Below are 22547 nucleotides of genomic sequence, written 5' to 3'. Positions count from 1 at the left end.
TGCAGAAAACATAAGAATCTCAAGTGCTAGGCAGACACTCTGGTCAGTAATCACCTGCAAACCTCTGTGATGGTGACTCTGGCTTGGGGAAGGTATAACTGCTTCCAAATGGAGGTATCTTTTTAACTTGGGGGAGACTACGAATTGAGTATGGAAGTCATGAAATAAAGGAAAATCATAATATCAATACTTTCATGTAAGTTTAGAAATGGTGTTTTTGTAATCACAGAGGCAATTTGTATATATTGTACTTTAAACATTTGTAGTGTTTAAGAGAATTTTACATATAAAAGTATCAGTCAGATTAGCTTTATGATTCCAAATGAATAATTTGTTTTAGACTTAAGATTTTGACTTGAATGCAGTAAGAAAATGCAATACAGACCGTCCCCACCTTGCAATGGTTTGACTTATGATTTTTTTACTTTATGATGGGGTGAAAGTGATATGCGCTCACTAGAAACTGTATTTCAAACTGTACTTTGAATTTTTGGTCTTTCCCTGGGCTAGTGATATACAGTATGTATATCATCAGCTGCTGTGATACTGAGTGGGAGAGAGAGCTGCAGCTCCCCAACAGCCACTTGATCACAAAGGTAAAAAATAACCAGTACCCTTAACAACCATTCTGTTTTTCACTTTCGGTACACTCTTCAGTAAGTTACATGAGGTATTCATCATTTCATTCTGAAATAGGCTTTGTGTTAGATTATTTGGCCCAACTGTGGACTACTGTAAGTGTTCTGAGCACATTTAAGGTAGGCTACACTAAGCTGTAATATTCCATAGGATAGGGGCATTAAATGAATTTTCAACTTATATTGTATTTTCAACTTCTGATGGGTTTGTTGGGACACAACCCCATTGTAAGTTGGGAAGATCAGTATTAGAATGTTTTTGTAGACCTAAGAGTCACCCATATGTAAACATTTTACTTATATTTGCTAGAATTGTGTAAGTACCTGTTTAATTAACTTGTTTAATTGTTTGCTGCTTGCTGGGGACATTTGAAGTATTGCCAGCGAAAATTAAATATATTTAAAAATGCAGTTTAAAATGTTTAAGGGAATTTAATTTAGTTATAAATTGGACTGGTTAATAAATAAAATAGTATTTGTAAATTAAAATGAAAAGTTCCAGAAAAATCTGTTTTAAATTTTCTAACTTTAATAAATGGAAATTAAAGAAACTCATGTAATAGAAGCCTTTTTTTGCATAAACGTCACTTTCTATAATACCAAGAAACTAGCATTGTTACTTTAATTCTATTTAACTTTTTAATATCTGAGCTTTGCTTCAAATTTTTCATTACACCATTTACCAAATTGAGGCCACATTTCTTCTTGTTGATCCTGTTTCCCTGCTCTGATCTGGACTGATTTTGCTCAAGGCCTGCTGCACAGCTGTAATGCTAAATTTCCCTTTCCTGCTTTCCTGAGATAAATCCACTATTTTCTGGATCAGGCTGTGACCAAGACTGCTAGTTGCCCTTCAATTTCCATTCTCCCCTTCTACAATACTAATGATCTCCCTGATTTTCAGATGGGCAAATAAAGATATTTCCTGGCCTTCCTTCCAGGTAGCTGTTACAACATAACTACATTATACCCAATGGGATATGAGTGGAGGTGACACCTGGAATTTCCAGATTGTGCCCTTCTTACTCTTCCTTCCTTCCTCCATCCTTAACCCCTCCATGCTGGTCCTGGAACATAGATGTGTGAGATGGTGCACCAACTTAGAACATGCATACGAGATAAAAACCCTGGGGAAGATGAAGCAGGATAAAAGAAGCCTAGATACCTGGCACTGTGGATTCTTGGTTGCTCATTCATATTGTTTAATTAAAAAATTTTAAAACTCTTCTTTTTGAAAAATTTCTGACTTAAAAAATGTAACAATAATACAGAGAATTCTTATGTATATGTAAATGCCTTGCATAATGATACTATAATAATAAAAATCAGGAAATTAATATTGACAAAATAACTTCATCAACATAATTCATTCAAATTCATCCATCGCTCACTAACGTCCAGAATATAATACTGGTCCAGAGTATAATCCAGGAGCACAGGAAATATTTAGTTGTTAAATCTCTTCTGTCTCCTTTAATCTGTGACAGTTTCTTAGTCCTCTGTGCCTTTTCTGACTTAATGCTTTTTACAAAATTGAGATATTGACATATAACATTATATTAGTTTCAAGTGTATACCATAAAGATTTGATATTTGTATGTGTTGCAAAATGATCACAGTATGTCTAGTTAACATCCAGCACTACACAGTTACAAATTATTCTTCTTGTGATGGGAACTTTTAAGATTTACTTTCTTAGCAACATTCAAATATACAATAGAGTACTAACTATAGTTAGCATGCTGTACATTATATCCCATGACTTTTTTTAATGGATTTAAAAAAATTACACACATATACATATAATCTGTGATCAATGTTATGAAGGAAAATACCAAAGTACAGTTGATTCTCCTTATTCACAATATTTATACTCTGTATAGTTGCTGCCAATACTGAATTAGTGAATCCTGAACCATTGCTCCTGGGGAAATACAGGGTTATGTTTCTTGTGAGCATCTGGTCACAATATTTTCATCAACTGATCAATACCTAAACTTGTTTTATGTGTATCTCTGTTTAAAGATATTTTCTTTTATATTGTTGATTCATTAACATTGAACTCAGTCAATAGCAGTATAACTCATGCCTGAATGAAGCTTATCTAACACATGTATGACTTATTTATTTGAAAACTGAAAATTGGCATCTTTTGAACACCTTCACCCATTTTGCCCCCCCAACCCCTTGCCCCTGGCAACCACCAATCTATTCTCTGTATCTACGAGTTGTTGTTGTTGTTTTTAGATTCCACATATAAGTGGGATCATAGAGTATTTGTCTTTCTCTGTCTGACTTATGTCACTTGTCATAATGGCCTCAAGATCCATCCATGTTTTTGCAAATGGCAAGATTTCATTCTTTTTCTGGCTGAATAATATTCCATTATATATATAAACCACATAAAATGATCATTAATTTGTCACAAAGTTGATGTACCCACATACCTATCACCAGGTCAAAAAATAGAACATAATTAGCATCTCAAATGTTTCCATCATATCTCCTCCCAATTACCACTTCTCATCTTCCTCCATAATAATCACTGCCCTGATATCTAGCATTGAACTTATTTTGTTTATGCTTGGACTTTATATAAATAAAATCATACAGAATGTTTGGCTTCTAATCAACTTTATGTTTGTGAGATTCACCAATGATTGTGAATAGCTGTACTTTGTCCATTTTCATTTCTATATTGTATCCATGATAATGAGAGCTTTGATCAACTGGTTAAGTTGCCCATTTTTTTATTGTGGTAAGAATAGACATGACATAAAATTTATCATTCGAACATATAATCCACTGATATTTAATACATTTATAATGTTGTGCAACTATCACCCCTATCTAGTTCTAGAACACATTTTTCTCACCCCAAAAGGAAACCTCATATCATTAAGCAGTCACAAACAATTCCGCCTGCCCCAAGCCTCATACAAACACTAATCTGTTTTCAGTCTCTATGGATTCAGCCATCCCAGGTATTTCATATAAATGAATCATATAATATGTGGCCTTATGTTTCTGGCTTCTTTCTCTCAGCATTTGATTCCAAAGTTCACCCATGTTGTAGCACATATCAGGACTCATTCCTTTTTATGGTTGAATAATAATCTGTTATATGGTTATTCCACATCTTGTTAATTCATTCATCAGTTGGTGGACATTTAGGTTATTGCCACTTTTGGCTACTATGAATAATGCTGTTATGAAGATCCATTATAGTTTCTGTGTGAACTTCTGTTCTCTGTTCTCTTGGGTATATTCCTAGCAGGGAATTGTGGGGTCATGTAGTAATCAATCATATATTGTATATTATTGAGGAATCACTAAACTGTTTTCTACAGTGGCTGCACAATTTTCATTTTTACCAGGAATATATGAGGGTGTTAACTTCTCCATATCCTCACCAGCACTTGTTATTTTCTCTTTTTTGATTGTAGCCATCCTCGCAGATGTGAAATGGTATCTGTGGTTTTGATTTGCATTTCCCTAATGACTATTGATGTCGAGCATCTTTTCTGTATGGTTTGTAGTAATGTCCTTCCTTTCATTTCTGATTTTAGTAACTTCCATCTTTTCTCTTTTTCCTTAGTTTAGCTAAAGGTTTATCTACTTTGTTGATCTTTTCAAAGAACCAACTTTTTATTTCATTGATTTATTCCATTGTTTTATATTCTCTATTTCATTTGTATCTGCTGTAAAATTTATTATTCCTTTCCTTCTGGTAGCTGTGGGTTTGGTTTGCTCTTTTGGTAGAAAGGTAGGCTATTAATTGAGATCTTCCTTCTGTTTTTTTTTTTTTATCACCCCAGCACACAAATCTGCTCAGAATTTATTATTAGATAGATGTGTATAATACTGCAAGTTAGATCACGGCCCCTAGAATACAGCCACATTCATAAAGCCAACTAAAACTGCAACTAAAAGGTGTCCAATTATACTTGTTTATACCTTTTTTTCCCCCATGGACCCATTGGCTGCCTAGTGAAATGTGTGGACCTCCTTACAATAGTGTTTTTAAATTCATAAAATAAGATACATAGGGATACAAAGGAAGCCAATTATATTGAAATGCCCTTCTCAAAATATTAAGCAATAACAATTATTTGATACACATGCTTCTTTATTAATGCATTAAGTATCAGGCCTAAAAAACCATGATGCTGAAGTAGTGTTGAGTCTGCAATCTGGAAATATCTGTATATTTTGCATCCATGACAAGCAGAAATACCAAGATATTAATGCCCCAAGAGAAGCTCTCAGTCACTGATGACAGGGATTCATCATCCCCCATCCCCTTGTCCCTTGAATATGGTAGCTCTGAGGCATGTTCTACACTGTTTTCCAGTGTCCCTCAGAAGGACTAAACTCCATTTGTCAACAATGTTAACTTGCTGGAAAATTCATTTTTATTGACCTCTTTCCTTGTCCTGTCTCAGTTTCTGACTTCTCTACTATTTCTTGAGATTAACACCTAAGACTACTTCCCCTCAGCTCTTTTTCTCAGGGTCTGCTTATGAAGGAATCTGACCTAAGAAGCTGCTCCTTCAAAACCTACCTCAAACCCCTCCTCCTCCAGGATCCTTCTCCACTTCCCTCTGCAGAGTTGGCTATTTCTTTTGCCTATTGCCTGGGACACACTCCTTAAAGTAACATTGCCCACAAGCCTTTGCAGTGGTCAGTTTGCACTTTTGTATAAGTTTTCTATTTCTGCTGTAACAACCACCATATGGTGGTTAAAACAACACCCATTTATTACCTCACAGTTCTATATGTGAGAAGTTCAGGCACAGCATGGCTCAGCTGAATCCTCTACTTAGTGTCACAATGCTGCAATTCCAGTGACGGCAGGGCTTTATTCCCATCTTTAGTTCCTGGAGAGGGACTGGATTCCAAACCCATTCCAGTTATGACTGGGTTCAGTTCCTTATGGTTGTAGGACAAGTGTCCCAGTTTTCTTGCCAGTTGTCTGCCGAGAGCTGGTTCTTGCTCCTTCCAGACTTCTTGCACCACTTCTCATGCTTGCCATGTGGCCTCATCCAGCAACAGCAGGTCAAGTCTTTCTCGTACATCAAACCTCCCCAACTTTTTATTCCGCCACACCTGTCTGACCCCAGCCAGAGAAAGTTGTCTGCTTCTAAGGGTTTTTTTAAAATTTTGGTATCATTAATCTACAATTACATGAACAATATTATGTTTACTAGACTCCCCCTATTATCAAGTCCCCCCCACATACCCCATTGCAGTCACTGTCCATCAGTATAGTAAGATGCTATAGAATCATTACTTGTCTTCTCTGTGTATACTGCATTTCCCGTGTCCCCCCCACTACATTATGTGCGCTCATCGTAATGTCCCTTTTCCCCCTTTATCCCTCCCTTCCTACCCATCCTCCCCAGTCCCTTTCCCTTTGGGAACTGTTAGTCCATTTCTTGGGTTCTATGAGTCTGCTGCTGTTTTGTTCCTTCAGTTTTTTCTTTGTTCTTATACTCCACAGGTGAGTGAAATCATTTGGTACTTGTCTTTCTCCACCTGGCTTATTTCACTGAGCATAATACCCTCTAGCTCCATCCATGTTGTTGCAAATGGTAGGATTTGTTTTCTTCTTATGACTGAATAATATTCCATTGTGCATATGTACCACCACTTCTTTATCCATTCATCTACTGATGGACACTTAGGTTGCTTTCATTTCTTGGCTATTGGAAATAGTGCTGTGATAAACATAGGGGTGCATATGTCTTTTCCAAACTGGGATCCTGCATTCTTAGGGTAAGTTCCTAGGAGTGGAATTCCTGGGTCAAATGGTATTTCTATTTTTAGTATTTTGAGGAAACTCCATACTGCTTTCCACAATGGTTGAACTAATTTACATTCCCACCAGCAGTGTGGGAGGGTTCCCTTTCTCCACATCCTCTCCAACATTTGTTGTTGTTTGTCTTTTGGACGGTGGCCATCCTCACTGGTGTGAGGTGATATCTCATTGTGGTTTTAATTTGCATTTCTCTGATGATTAGTGATGTGGAGCATCTTTTCATGTGTCTGTTGGCCATCTGAATTTCTTTGGAGAAGTGTCTGTTCAGCTCCTCTGCCCATTTTTTAATTGGATTATTTTCTTTTTGTTTGTTGAGGTGCATGAGCTCTTTATATATTTTGGATGTCAACCCTTTATCGGATCTTTCATTTATGAATATATTCTCCCATACTGTAGGATGTCTTTTTGTTTTATTGATGGTGTCCTTTGCTGTACAGAAGCTTTTCAGCTTGATATAGTCCCACTTGTTCATTTTTGCTTTTGTTTCCCTTGCCCGGGGAGATGTGTTCATGAAGAAGTTGTTCATGTTTGTGTCCAAGAGATTTTTGCCTATGTTTTTTTATAAGAGTTTTATGGTTCCATGACTTACATTCAGGTCTTTGATCCAGTTTGAATTTACTTTTGTGTATGGGGTTAGACAATGATCCAGTTTTATTCTCTTGCATGTAGCTGTCCAGTTTTGCCAACACCAGCTGTTGAAGAGGCTGTCATTTCCCCATTGTATGTCCATGGATTCTTTATCATATATTAATTGACCATATATGGTTGGGTTTATATGTGGACTCTCTATTTTGTTCCACCCATCTGTGGATCTGTTCTTGTGCCAGTACCAAATTTTCTTGATTATTGTGGGTTGTAGTAGAGCTTGAAGTTGGGAAGTGAGATCCCCCCTGCTTTATTCTTCCTTCTCAGGATTGCTTTGGCTATTTGGCATCTTTTGTGGTTCCATATGAATTTTAGACCTATTTTTTCCAGTTCGTTGAAGAATGCTGTTGGGACTTTGATAGGGATTGCACTGAATCTGTAGATCACTTTAGGCAGGATGGTCATTTTGACAATATTAATTCTTCCTAGCCAAGAGCATGGGATGAATTTCCATTTGTTACCATCCTCTTTAATTTCTCTTAAGAGTGTCTTGTAGTTTTGAGGGTATAGGTATTTCACTTCCTTGGTTAGGTTTATTCCTAGGTATTTTATTCTTTATGATGCAATTGTGAATGGAATTGTTTTTCTGATTTCTCTTTCTGCTAGTTCATCATTAGTGTATAGGAAAGCAACAGATTTCTGTGTATTAATTTTGTATGCTGCAGCCTTGGTGAATTCAGATATTAGTTCTAGTAGTTTTGGAGTGGAGTCTTTAGGGTTTTTTAAGTACAGTATCATGTCATCTGCAAATAGGGACAGTTTGACTTTTTCATTACCAATCTGGATGCCTTTTATTTCTTTGTTTTGTCTCATTTTCGTGGCTAGGATCTCCAGTACTATGTTGAATAACAGTGGGGAGAGTGGGCATCCCTGTCTTGTTCCTGATCTTAGGTGAAAGGCTTTCAGCTTCTTGCTGTTAAGTGTCATGTTGGCTGTTCGTTTGTCATATATGGCCTTAATTATGTTGAGGTACTTGCCCTCTACCCATTTTGTTGAGAGTTTTTGTCATGAATGGATGTTGAATTTTGTTGAATGCTTTTTCAGCATCTATGGATATGATCATGTGGTTTTTGTCCTTTTTGTTGATGTGGTGGATGATGTTGATGGATTTTTGAGTATTGTACCATCCTTGCATCCCTGGAATAAATCCTACTTGATCATGGTGGATGATCTTTTTGATGTGTTTTTGAATTCAGTTTGCTAATATTTTGTTGAGTATTTTTGCATCTATGTTCATCAGGGATATTGCTCTGTAATTTTCTGTTTTGGCGGGGTCTTTGCCTGGTTTTGGTATTAGAGTGATGGTGGCTTCATAGAATGAGTTTGGAAGTATTCCCTCTTATTTTTTGGAAAACTTTAAGGAGAATGGGTGTTATGTCTTCTCTATATGTCTGGTAAAATTCAGCAGTGAATCCATCTGTCCCAGGGGTTTTGTTCTTGGGTAGTTTTTTGATTACCAATTCAATTTTGTTGCTGGTGATTGGTCTGTTTAGATTTTCTGTTTCTTCCTTGGTCAGTCTTGGAAAGTTGTGTTTTTCTAGGAAGTTGTCCATTTCTTCTAGGTTTTCCAGCTTGTTAGCATATAGATGCTCATAGTAGTCTCTAGTAATTCTTTGTATTTCTGTGGGGTCCACTGTGATTTTTCCTTTCTCATTTCTGATTCTGTTTATATGTGTACATTCTCTTTTTCTCTTAATAAGTCTGGCTAGAGGTTTATCTATTTTGTTTATTTTCTCAAGGAACTAGCTCTTGGTTTCATTGATTTTTTTTCTATTTTATTCTTCTCAGTTTTATTTATTTCTTCTCAGATCTTATTATGTCCCTCCTTCTGCTGACTGTGGGCCTCATTTGTTATTCTTTTTCCAGTTTCAATCATTGTGACTTTAGACTATTCATTTGGGATTGTTCTTCCTTCTTTAAATAGGCCTGGATTGCTATATACTTTCCTCTTAATACTGCCTTCACTGCATCTCACAGATGTTTGGGCTTTGTGCTGTCATTGTCATTTGTCTCCATATATTGCTTGATCTCTGTTTTAATTTGGTCATTGATCCATTGATTATTTAGGAGCATGTTGTTAAGCCTCCATGTGTTTGTGAGCCTTTTTGTTTTCTTTGTACAATTTATTTCTAGTTTTATACCTTTATGATCTGAGAAGTTGGTTGGTAGAATTTCAATCTTTTTGAATTTACTGAGGCTCTTTTTGTGGCCTAGTATGTGGTCTATTCTGGAAAATGTTCCATGTGCACTTGAGAAGAATGTGTATCCTGCTGCTTTTGGGTATAGAGTTCTATAGATGTCTGTTAAGTCCATCTGTTCTAGTGTGTTGTTCAGTGCCTCTGTGTCCATACTTATTTTCTTCTGGTGGATCTCTCTTCAGAGTGAGTGGTGTGTTGAAGTCTCCTAGAATGAATGCATTGCATTCTATTTCCTCCTTTAATTCTGTTAGCATTTGTTTCACATATGCTGGTGCTCCTGTATTGGGTGTATATATATTTGTAATAGTTATATCCTCTTGTTGGACTGACCCCTTTATCATTATGTAATGCCCTTCTTCCTCTCTTTTTACTTTCTTTGTTTTGAAGTCTATTTTGTCTGATACAAGTACTGCAACACCTGCTTTTTCCTCCCTATTGTTTGCATGAAACATCTTTTTCCATCCCTTCACTTTTAATCTGCGTATGTCTTTGGGTTTGAGGTAAGTCTCCTGTAAGCAGCATATAGATTGGTCTTGCTTTTTTATCCATTCTATTACTCTGTGTCTTTTGATTGGTGCATTCAGTCCATTTACATTCAGGGTGATTATCAAAATATATGTAGTTGTTGCCATTGCAGGCTCTGGATTCGTGGTTACCAAAGGTTCAAGGTTAGCTTCTTTACTATCTAACCATCTAACTTAACTCTCTTATTAAGCTATTATAAACACAGTCTGATGATTCTTTATTTCTCTCTCTTCTTATTCTTCCTCCATTCTTTTTATGTTAGGTGTTTTATTCTGTCCTCTTTTGTGTTTCCTTTGACTGGTTTTGTGAATTGTTGATTTCATTTTTAGCCTTTATTTAGTATTTGGTTGATCTGCTTTCTTTGCTGTGATTTTATTTTCTTTAGTGACATCTATTTAGCCTTAGGAGTGCTTCCATCTAGAGCATTCCCTTTAAAATATCCTGTAGTGGTGGTTTGTGGGAGGCAAATTCCTTCAACTTTTGTTTGTCTGGGAATTGTTTAATCTATCCTTCAAATTTAAATGATAGTCATGCTGGATACAGTATCCTTGGTTCAAGGCCCTTCTGTTTCATTGCATTAAATATATCATGCCATTCTCTTCTGGCCTGTAAGGTTTCTGTTGAGAAGTCTGATGATAGCCTGATGGGCTTTCCTTTGTATGTGATCTTATTTCTCTCTCTGGATGTTTTTAGTAGTCTGTCCTTATCCTTGATCTTTGCCATTTTAATTATTATGTGTCTTGGTGTTGTCCTCCTTGGGTCCCTTTTGTTGGGAGATATGTGAGCTTCCATGGTCTGAGAGACTATTTTGTCCCCCAGCTTGGAGACATTTCACCAATTATTTCTTCAAAGACACTTTCTATCCCTTCATCTCTCTCTTCTTCTTCTGGTACCTCTATAGGGCAAATATTGTTGCATTTGGATTGGTCACACAGTTCTCTTAATATTCTTTCATTCTTGCAGATTGTTTTGTCTCTCCTGCCACAGCTTCTCTGTATTCCTGTTCTCTGATTTCTATTCCATTAACAGTCCCTTGCACCTTGTCCAGTCTGTTCTTAATACCTTCTATTGATTGTTTTATTTCTGGTATCTCCATTCAGACTTCATCCCTTATCTCTTGCATATTTCTCTGCAGTTCCATCAACATGGTTATGACTTTTATTTTGAATTCTTTTTCAGGAAGATTTGTTATATCTATCTCACCAAGCCCTCTCTCTGGGGTTATCTGAGTGGTTTTTGCCTGGACTAGGTTCTTCCGCCTTTTCATGGTGATAGAGGTGGTCATAGGCAGGTGGTGCGTGTGTTAGCTCGGAGAGCAAAGTCCCTTCCTGCCTGCTGGTTGCCTTGCCCTTCTCTGCTACCCGTGTCCACTATCTGCAGACAGGGAACAGTCTCTGTGATAATCTCCTGAGCTGCCATGGGCGGGGCAGCCGTTGGAATAGTCCAGATTCCTGCGGGGAGTGGCAGACACGTAGGGTTTGTTCTCCTGTGAGAACGGTGCCCCTTCGTGCCTTTCTCTGGCTTCCTCTATTTTGGGCAGCTATGCACTGACAGCAGCCTCTGGGTCTGTCCTGGGTAGCTGCATGCTGGGAGGAGACTCTGTGTGGTTGCTGTGGGCGGGGCCGCTCTCTGTCTGCTCTGCCTGTGGCAGGTCAGCTGGTTTGCTTGCAGTGCTGTCAGGGGGAATGAATGGCCGGCTGCTTATCACCATGAGGGGCTTTGGGGCTGCATTACCCCCCAGGGGGTTAGGGCCCCTGAAGTTCCTCAAGGTTCCTAGCATGCTGGGCTGAGTGTGCTGGTATGATTTTGTCCAGCTGTTGAGCCCTTGTCCCTCCAAGACTTCCAAAATGCACCTGCTTTTCTTTTGTCCCAGGGGTGATGGCTGTGGGGACCCACTCGCAGTCTCTGTCTTGGACCCTACCCTTCCATTTCTCTAATATCCAGTACACCATGTGTTGTGTATCTGTGATCCTGGTGCAGATTACTAGGGCTGGTTATTTAGCAGTCCTGTGCTTCCACTCCCTCCCCACTCTGATTCTTTTCCTCCCGCCAGTGAGCTGGGGTGGGGGGAGTGCTCGGGTCCTGTCAGGTCATGGCTTTGTATCTTACCCTTTTCGTGAGATGCTGAGTTCTTGCAGATATAGATGTAGCCTGGCTGTTGTACTGTATCTTCTGGTCTCTCTTTTAGGCATAGTTGTATTTTCAAAAATATATTTTGTTTTGGGAGGAGATTTCTGCTGCTCTACTCACGGTGCCCTCTTGAGCCTCCTACTTCCTTCTGTTTTAATGTAGGTGTTTACATACATGAATTTCTTACTGAGTACTGCTTTCACTGCATCTTCTAAGTTGTACTATGTTGTTTTTCATTTTCACTCATCTTAAAATATTTTCTAATTTTCCTTGGGATTTCTTCTCTGACCTTTAAGTTATTTAATAGTATATTGTTTAATTTCCATGTATGTGCTTCTCTTATTGATTTTTAGGTTCTTTTGTGGTCAGAAAAGATGCGTTGTATGATTTCAATCATATCAAATTTATTGGGATTTATTTTGTGGCCTACCATATGGTTTAGCTGGGAGAGTATTCTATGTGCACTTTAGAATATATATTCTGTTCTTTTTATATGAAATATCCTAAATACATCTGTTAGGTCTCGGTTTATAGTGTTGTCCTCTATTTCCTTATTGATTTTTGTCTAGTTTTATCCATGATTACATGTTATATCTATATTACAGTTTTCAACTGTTATTGTAGGAGTACTCCCCATTTCATTCCTGTTAACTTTTGTATCATATATTTTGGGGCTCTGATGTTAGGTGTATATGTTTTATACTTGTTATAGCTTCTTGATGTATTGCTTATTTTATCAATGTATAAAGGCCGTATTTGTCTCAAAAATTTTTTATATAAAGACTATTTGTACAACCACCCCAGCTCTCTTTTGGTTGTTATTTGTGTGGAATATCTTTTTTCCATTCTTTGACTTTCAACCTAATATGTCTTTGGATATAAAGTAAGTCTCTTATAGACTGCATGTAGTTGGGCCATGTGTTTCTATCCATTCTGCTAATCTCTATTTTTTGGATTGCAGAGTTTATTTTGTTTACATTTAATGTAATTATTGATAAGAAAGAACTGCCATTTTGCTATTTGTTTTCTGTATGTCTTATATTGATTTTTGTTCCTCAATTCTTCCATTACTGTCTTCTTTTGTGTTTAGTTGATTTTTTGGTGTACCACTTTGATTTCTTTCTTGTCTCTTTTTCTGTACATTTTTGTTATTTTTTTAGCAGCTACCCTGAGGATAAAAATTGCCATGTTAAATGTATAACAAACAAGTTTGAATAAATACTAATTTGGCTTCAATGGTATATAAAAATTGCATATAAAACTCTGACCCTATACAGCTTTGTACTTCTTGCTTTATGTTGATATTGTCACAAATTACATCTTATATGTTGTGTGCATATTAACATAGGTATATAATTTTTGTTTTATACATTTGTATTTTAATATAGGAAAAAAGAGGAGCTACAAACTCCAAATACTGGATCTTATATTTACCTCTGTATGTAAAGAACATTTATCAGTGTTCTTTATTTCTTTATAGGGCTTCAAGTTACTGTCCAGCATGCTTTCATTTCAGTCTACAGGACTCCCTTTAGTATTTCTTGTAGGGCAAGTGTAATAGTAGTGAACTCCTTCAGCTTTTGTTCATTTGCAAATGTCTTAATTTTGACTTCATTTTTGACTGATAGTTTTGCCAATATAGAATTCTTGGTTAACAAGTTTTTCTGTTTTAGCACTTTAAATATTTTATAGCACTGCTTTCTGTCCTCCATAGTTTCTAAAACGAAATTGGCTGTTGATCTTATGAGGGTCCCTTGACATGATGAGTCATTCTCTCTGATTTCAAGATTTTCTCTTTGTCTTTCAATGATTTAACTGTACTATGTTTTGATGTGAGTCTCTGAGTTTATCCTATTTAGTGTTATATTTCTGAAATGTTTAGATTCATGTATTTCATCCAATTTGGGAATCTGGGGGCTGTTATTTCTTCAAGTATTCTTTGTGTTCATCCTTTCTCTGCTTTCCTTCATGAACTCTCATTATGCCTATGTTGGTATGCTTGATGGTATCCTATGTGTCCCTTAGGCTCTGTTCATTTTTCTTCATTCATTTTTCTTTCTGCTCCTCAAAGTGAATCATTTCAATTGACTTATCTTCACATTCTCTTGTTAGTTCTTCTGTTTGCTGAAATCTACTGTTGAATTGCTCTAGTGAATTTTTTGTTTTATTGTACTTTTAAGCTCCAGAAGTTCTGTTTTTCAAAAAATAATTTCTTTTGCTATATTGGATATTCTCTGATGATACAGTGTTCTTTTGGTTTCCTTTAGTTCTCTGTTTATAGTTTTCTTTAGCTGGTTTTTTAAGACATTTGATTTAAACTCTTTGTTTAATAAGTCCAATGTCTGGGCTTCCTTAGTGACAATTTATGTTGACCTTATCTTTCCTGGGAATGGGCCATACTTTCTGTTTTCTTTGCATTCACTGGAAATTTTTGTTGAAAATGGGGCATTTTGAATATTAATGTGGTGCATGTGGAGATCAGATTTTTCCCCCTCCCCATGGGTTTCCTTTGCTACTTGTTCTGGGTTACAGTTGTTTGTTTAGTGACTTTTCTAAACCATTTCTGTAAAGACTCTATTCTTTGTTGTGTGTGGCTAATGAAATGTACGGTCTATGAGCTTGGTGGTCGGCTAGTGTCTTGACAGTTTCCTTAAATGCCTGGGGCTAGAGAAAGAAAAAAATTCCACTGCCATTCTTAACACATTGGCTTTGTCTTGGGCACGCCTTCAAAGCTTAGCCACATTGTTTGCAATTCTGCCTCAGCCTTCTCTTCATGTTTATACAGAGCCTAAAGGTCAGCCAGAAGTAAAAGCTTCTGGTCTTCTCTGGCCTTTTCTGTGCATGCATCCAGCCCTGGGTATGTGTGTGGCCTTCTCAATTCCATGGAATATCTGGGAGCTTTTAAAATCCATTATACCCACACATAGCTCCTTTGATAACCTCTTCCCTCCCATATGTGTCAGTCTGTTTACTACTTGTCTCCATTGTTGTCCCTTGCCATAGTCTGCAACAGCCAATATTTGTGCCTTTAAATGTTTTTGGTAAATGCTGACTAAGAAACTGTCCTAGTACTGAAAATGCTCTGAGTTATGTGAAACAATGGCAAGTCCTTGTGCCTATTCTTAAGGGGACCACCAGATAGATAGAGCACCACAGTCTTTGAGAATAAGTTCTGTTGCTCCCTCTGGTACCGACAAGCTGGTCCAGGAGTGTGGGCTACCATCCTCAGAGCCACTGCCATTCTGGAGATTGGGGGATAATTTAAAATGCTATACCTCTTTCTTACCACATAGCAGCCACTTCTTTCTTTCCCAAGCCTTCCTTGGATGTTTTAAGTTTTTGGGTAGAGTCCAGAGTTCTGTAAAAGTTGTTTATGACTGTTTCTGCCAGCTCATTAGTTGCTTTTGTGGAGTGATGGATCACTGGAGTTCCCTACTCGGCCATTTTTGATGATTCACTATCTTGTCCATTTTCTTTTAAGTTTTCCTTTTTATTTATTTGTTGATAGTTTGTTGCTTATCCCCACTAGAATATAAGAAGCTCCATGAATACAAGGATCTTATCTCTCTTCTCCATATTAGTCCAGAGAGCTCTATTTAAAGCACAATTTTGATGAATATCATCCCCTTCTTAAAATCCTGCAAGTGCTCCCTCACTGTTTTTAATGTATATCTCAAGTCTTTATCATGGCTTCATTCATGTTTATCCTTTGCTAACTTCTGAGGCCTTATCTTTCTTTTTTTTTTATTAAGGTATCCTTGATATACATACACTCTTAAGAAGGTTTCACATGAAAAACATTGTGGTTACTACATTCACCCATATGATCAAGTCCCCCCCATACCCCACTGAAGTCACTGTCCATCAGTGTAGTAAGATACCACAGAGTCACTACTTGTCATCTCTGTGCTACTCTCTTTGCCGTGACCCTCCCACACACCATGTGTACCAATCATAATAGCCCTCAATCCTCTTCTCCCTCCCTCCCCACTCACCCTCCCACACCTCTCCCCTTTGGTAACCACTAGTCCCTTCTTGGGGTCTGTGAGTCTGCTGCTATTTTGTTCCTTCAGTTTTGCTTAATTGTTATACTCCACAAATGAGGGAAATCATTTGGTATTTGTCTTTCTCCGCCTGGCTTATTTCACTGAGCATAATACCCTCCAGCTCCATCCATGTTGTTGCAAATGGTAGGGTTTGTTTCCTTCTTATGGCTGAATAATATTCCATTGTGTATATGTACCACATCTTCTTTATCCATTCATCTACTGATGGTCTTGTCCATTCTTTTTTTTAAAAAAATAACTGGGTAGTTGATGTGGGTTTTCTCTTTGCTGCTTTGAAAAGCACATCTATTTTCCAGGTAGTTCACTTCTCTAATGGCTGACTGGGAATTCTGACAGGGAAGTCTTTATGAGGTATGGCAGCAGTGGCTGGTTGTTTCAGACTTTGTTTTATATACATCCTACTGTGTCTAGGTTGGTAGGCTGGGAATTGGATGTTTAGCTATGAGTTTTCTAAAGGTCCAGTGAGAAGGTTATTTCTCTGAGAAGCTAGTATCAAGACTAAAAATCTTAACTTTCTCCATGGCATTCAGTTTTTTTCATGTAAAACCTTCTAGGTTTTTTTTTGTTTTTTTGTATTTTTGCTTGTTGGCAAAGGCCAGTAACTGGTACTCTGGGCAAAGGATTTGGGAAGGAATGTGGTGATAGAGACTGATGCAGCTGTTCTGTTTTACAAATCTTCAATTAATGTCCCATTTAAATCCTCACTTCTCATTCCTGTTCCCTTCTGTACTTGCTGACTCAGAGCCCAGAGTAGTTCCAGGGTTCTGCCAGGCAGGCTGGCTCCCATTTCCTCTTTAGCTTCCTCATAACATATTGTAGACTGCGGTTTCTTTCATCTGTTTCACCTGCCAACTTGCTCACATCGACTTTCCTTCTCCCAGAAATGTGTTGAGATCTATTTTGTTCACAATCTTCTCACCTTCATCTCATCCTTTTTCCTGTTAGCAGTTTATTCCTTTATGCACTGTTTTACTTTTATTTTAATGGACTCTAGGAAGGATTGTGAGTGATGCATGTACCTAGTCTAACTTCTCGAATTGTAGTCAGCAAACGGTTTTGAGCATCTTCTCTGTACCAGGTCCTATGCTAGCTGCTAGGTGTATAAAAATGAGTGAAACTTATTTCCTGGTGTCAAGGAGCTTATATAGTAGTGGATACAATCCTAGGCAACAGATGTTAAAATGGACCTTTTTAGTTTCAGTTTTGGACAAGAATCCAAAGCTGAAAATAAAGAGATCACATATTCTAGAGAGGTGACACACCATCTTTATAGAATTTGCTAAAGGATGACTTCCAAAATAAGTAGCCCCTTAGCCTATTATCCTGAAGGTATGTAAAGATAAACTAGGGGATTGAGTGAGAGTGAAGTGGTAGAGAGGATGCTTTTAAAAAGAGCTGTGATCATGCCTTGGTGTTTCTCCTGCTCCTTGGGAAGTAAAGTCCTTCCCACTCACTTACATGGAGTGGGGCTACAAGAGAACCACTCCAAGGGCTTGACATATATTCCCCTGGGATTGGTGTTTGCAGAGCCTGGCATTTGACTTACATCTGAAAACAAAGTCTTAAAGTGAGAGAGCTATGGCTAGAGAACCTTGTGACAAGAGAGGAAAGAGAGAAGGCTCCACCTGCAGGGACCTATACTTCCACCAAATAGAAACAAAACCAAAGTTGTCTGTTTCCCAGGGGTGAGAATCAGTCCCCATGGCAGGAATTTAGAGTTGGGTCATCTTACAAGGGATTTTCCCCAAGACAATAGCTCAGAGATGTGAAGTGACCCCAACAGAGGACAGAGGAATGAACTGATAGAAACACAGGACACAGAGGAGCTGAAAGAGGTCAAGCAGAGTTGTTGTTGCCCAGGTCAAGGAAACTACAGGTGAGAGATCTCCTGTGACAGGGGGGCTTCAAGTAACCTTCTAGAGAAAGTATTAGTTTGGGACATCTGCGACACTCTCCGATGCCAGGTTACAATCGTATCAGTAAAGGGAAGCATGTTTTGGTTCTCCCTTCTAGTTCCTTACTGTGCTTCAACCCCTGTCTGAGGCAGCGCAGTCGTGGATAGAAGGAGGGATAGAAGAGAAAATAGATGAGGGGGGAAGCCAACCACATTCCCTCCCCCTCCCCCACTACAAGTTTCCCGACTGACTCAGACTGAACCTGGGGGCAGGAAAAGCTTGGGAAGAGGTGACAGATTGAAGCTGTGTTATATTAGACTGGACTGGAATTTTTAATGCCTAAAAAACAAAACTGTTTTCTAATATCTAAGAGTGACTGAAAAAGGGATGAGCTTGGTCTGAAATTTCCTGCAGCGGTGGGGAAAATGATTCCACAGAGCTTGTGGTGTGAAAGAATTATATTGCTTTCTGCTTACACCCTACAGTGTCTAGCTCATTCAATAAACTAGTTTATATGTGTCACACTACATGTATAGTGAAGGTTCAGGGAGTGGTATCACCTAGGAAAAGTAATAAACTTTTCCCAGGGAGGCCAGGGAAGGCTTGGCACCTTCTCTCAGAGGAGTTAGTGCTTGAGTTGGATTTTAAAGAGCAAGAAGGAATTTGCCAGGTAAGGATGGGGTGGGAAGACATTGCAGGCAAAAGGAACAGCATGTACAAAAGTAGGAGGTCTATATGGGCAAGTGTAGATGGAGTTTAGTGGGGCTGAATCACTGTAGTATAAACTACAGTTGATAGCGGAGGGAGGTGGAGTAACATCTAGGAATGTGCTTACGAAATGTCTTTTTTTCTGAAAGTGACAGAGGGCCAGAAAAGCCTAGTATTTTAAGCAGGGGAGTGACATGATCATATTTCTGCATTTTAGAATATCACTCTTACCACAGCACAGTGGGTGGATGGGTGAGGATTGTAGAGAGTGGGAAGCAATGCCAGGTTAAAACTGACCCAGTCAAGGAGATCTCTTGATTATCTAGAAATATCCTAATAATAGATCCATCTATCTTTTAAAATATACACCTGGATGTTCTTAATTTTAAACATATTTTGTTTCATCACAATACACCAACCACAATAAGGCATACTGAAGCATGCATGGAAGGCCATCATGTTATATAATGTGATACAAAAGCTTAGGATCGATCATTTTACCAACTGGATAGTTGTATCAAAAATTAAAAAGTTCTGTAAAACTACTGAGAGGTTAGAGTTTCAGGTGCATGATATATTGTAAAACATATCCCCAAAATATTACCTTTAGTATGTATCAAAGAAAGGTTCATCTTGCATATAAAAGCAATCAGATAACCATCCTGAGTGACTTGTATTTTCCACATCACTGACACTTTGTGCTATCATGCACTGCAAAGTGACCATAACTGGGCAACAGGGAAGACAATCTAAATTCACTGCAAACCAGCAACTGAGACACTTAAACAACAGTGAATGTATAACTGATATGAGCCATTCTGGCTTATGTATTGACATGATACTTAATATTCTTCCACAAGTGGTAGTAACTATGACCACTTGTCAGATACAGAATAAGTGATACAGTAAATAAAAACAGCAAGAAAAATCAAAGCATACTTCTAACGTTGTAATAACTTTTGCTTGTGATGACCATCTGTGGTCTGGAACTTCTGTTTTACATAAAATTGGAGTTCTTAAGGTCCTTGTTCTTCAGGTTGCTGCCCGACGCCATGCAGGTCTGATTCTGGTGTATCTCGGACGAAGCTTTCTTTTTAGAGAAAGCGATGATTTTTTCTTCCAAAAGTTTTTTTTCTTCAAGCTTCACTCTCTCTTCTTGGTGAACTCTCCTAACATGCTTGAATTTGTCCTGTAGCTCTCTTTCAGCTTCTTTCAACAGGCGTCTTTCTCCTTTACTCACTGCACAAGCATCTGCTTCATTTCTTCTTCCTCTGACATTCTCTATAAAATTCATGTCTTTTGGCTTCTTAGGTCTCTTGAAGCCTGAGCAGCTGCATGTTGGGACCCACAGTGGCAAAGCCCACGGCACCCAGCTTGCAGTACTGGTACAGCTCAGAGCAGCACAGGTGCCTCTACTCCTGCACATCCTCCAGGTTGGTGCATAGGAGCATCTCCTGCAGCTTCACAAAGTTGCAGTGCACCTCGTTCTCCACTTGTACAATGCCCCAGGGGTCCTGATGAGCTTTGACCATCCTACTTCCAACTTTGACCTCATCTATACTTCCTACTACAGCAAATGGCAATGTCCATTCATTGTGGCATTGATTTTAGCAAGTTTCAGCATCTGTTGGGAACTGGTATATCTGGACTCTATTGCTGACCAATTCATTTATGAGCTTGATCTGAAACCTCTGTAATTCAGTTTTAGAAATTGCTTTTGGCAATCACGGGTATAATGTTCACCTTGCTGTCAAGGCTCTTCATGGTTAAGAGATCCAGTGTCTTCAGAGAGTGGCCTGTGGTAGTTAAAGAGAGTGTGCTTAATCTTCAGTTCCTCTTGGAGATAGGCCTCAAACTCAGCATTTATGTAGTCACTTGTTGGTTGGTAGCTGTCGTCTTTATTTGGTCACTAAATCCCACTGTATTCACAATGGTCAGTTTCAACTGAACATAACTTCCTGAAGTTCATATGTCTGAGCTTTAAGTCTAACATATAGGTTAGAATGTGAGGATTCCTTGTCTTCAAGATTAGTATTAAACAATGTGTCAATCAGTGTAGATTTTCCAATTCCAGTCTCCCCCATGCAGAGAATATTAAAACAGAAGCCTTGCTGAATGGATCTGTTCACCCACCGATCAAGCAAACTCTCAAAACCAACATGGCCAGACATACTAAAGAATGAGTATTTTCTTTTTGTCTCTGTTCATGTTCAGACATACCAGATATTTTTGTTGGCACATGAGAATGAAAGAGCTGGTGCCAAACCACCTCGGAAGCCATGGTCCCAAGCGACAGCTGAGGGCAGGCGGGCTGAGGGTAGCAGAGCTGGGATCCCGGCCCCACCCCTGAGAGGCGCGTGCCTGCAGCGAACGGAGCAAAGAGGGGCTGGGGAGAGTGCCAGGCAAGGCGTGGGCGGGAGGCAGAAGTCACATGCAGGCCCGCCTCCGCCAAGGGAGTCCAGGAAAGAGAGGGGCCAGGCTCAGGGCCTCTGTGACGCAAGTGGGGGGCAGAGCCAGGGCGTCTAGGCCCCACCCGATGGGCCTCATGCCCTTAGCTGCACCGGGCACCCGGGCCATGCCTTCAGAGGAGCCTGTTCCGCGTTTGAGAAGACAGCGCATAATACAGGGGGAGGGTGAGTGGAGGACATTCTGGATGGAAGGAAGACACAGGGATACAAGGCCAGGACTCCTCACCCAGCTAGCAGCGACTGGCAGGAGCCTAGATCCATCTATTTTTAAAAACATTTTATCTCCCTGTAGTAGGGTTCCCAGTGTGAGTCCTGGCTGGGATTTGGATTTGCCTGAGTTTATGCAATGAACCACAGGGACAGGCAGCTTTCAGTCTTTTAACGGAAGCATCTGTAAGGACTCCTTAAAGAGAACTCATTCTAAGGCAGTGATTCTTAACCTAGGGCTCATGAATAAAATTCCCGGAATCTGTGAAGTTGGAAGGGAAAACAATTACATCTTTGAAATTTAGCATTTCCCTCCAATTATAAACATAGGTAACCAACCACAATGGTAGCAGAAGTATCTGATTTTTGTCATGGATAGAAATCACAGATATTTTTATATCACATTGCAATTTTTTCAGATGTCTCAAAACTCTATTTACTTAGGTACTACTTTGTGTTAGACTTGCTGCTATATAATTTATTTAATGTGTTAACAAAAAGCAGATATATTACCATATAAAATTTGTGTGAAAAATAATTTGATAACTGAATTTCAATGTAATTGGTTTCCTTTGTAATCCAATGTGTTTTATTTTATGCATTTAAGAACAGTTAAAAAGAAAACCAGTTCTGAAATGGAGTCAGTTATGGTAGGCCAAGTCACTAAACTGGGGCTTAATATCTAACCTAATTGCAGTTTCAACCTCACCCAGAAATGTAGTCTTGACAATCAACCAGGAATTTTCTGGTCAACACTAATAAAGTAATCTGTCACATGAGCCCTCTGTTATCCCCCAGGAGATGAGTCAGTCTTGTAATAAGAACCCTGCTCTTCCTCCTGAGGGTGACCTTGCCTAAAACAATCATTTCTTTTGCTAATAATAAATTTGCTCCACCCTCTTTCCTATTAAAACCTTCCCTTTTGTACAGTTGCACAGAGCATCTCTCCACTTGCTGAATGGGATGTTACCTCATTCACAAACAATTAAATAAGGCCAATTAGACCTTCAGATTTACTTGGTTGAATTTTGTTTTTCAACAATTATTCTGAGAAAGGATCCATAGAGTTCACCAGTCTGCCAAAATGGTTAATGGCACACAAAAAGGTCAGGAACTGCTGTGTCAGGAAAAAAGAATCACTCAAATTTGTCTCTCTGTTCATTTATATGTGAGACTGAGTAGTGGAAAAAATAATTTTCCCTCTATCCTTTCAGGCTGTTGGCTGAGAACCCCCTCCAACCCCTG

General features: G+C 38.6%; 1 pseudogene; it reads right to left on the bottom strand.

Annotated features, from left to right (window-relative positions):
* Nucleotides 1–19594: 19594 nt before the first annotated feature.
* Nucleotides 19595–20798, bottom strand: LOC108400070 (septin-10 pseudogene; annotated as a pseudogene).
* Nucleotides 20799–22547: the final 1749 nt, after the last annotated feature.

This window comes from Manis javanica, chromosome X, assembly GCF_040802235.1.
Source record: "Manis javanica isolate MJ-LG chromosome X, MJ_LKY, whole genome shotgun sequence".
In the NCBI taxonomy this organism is placed as follows: Eukaryota; Metazoa; Chordata; class Mammalia; order Pholidota; family Manidae; genus Manis; species Manis javanica.
This window is presented reverse-complemented; position numbering and strand designations above follow the sequence as displayed.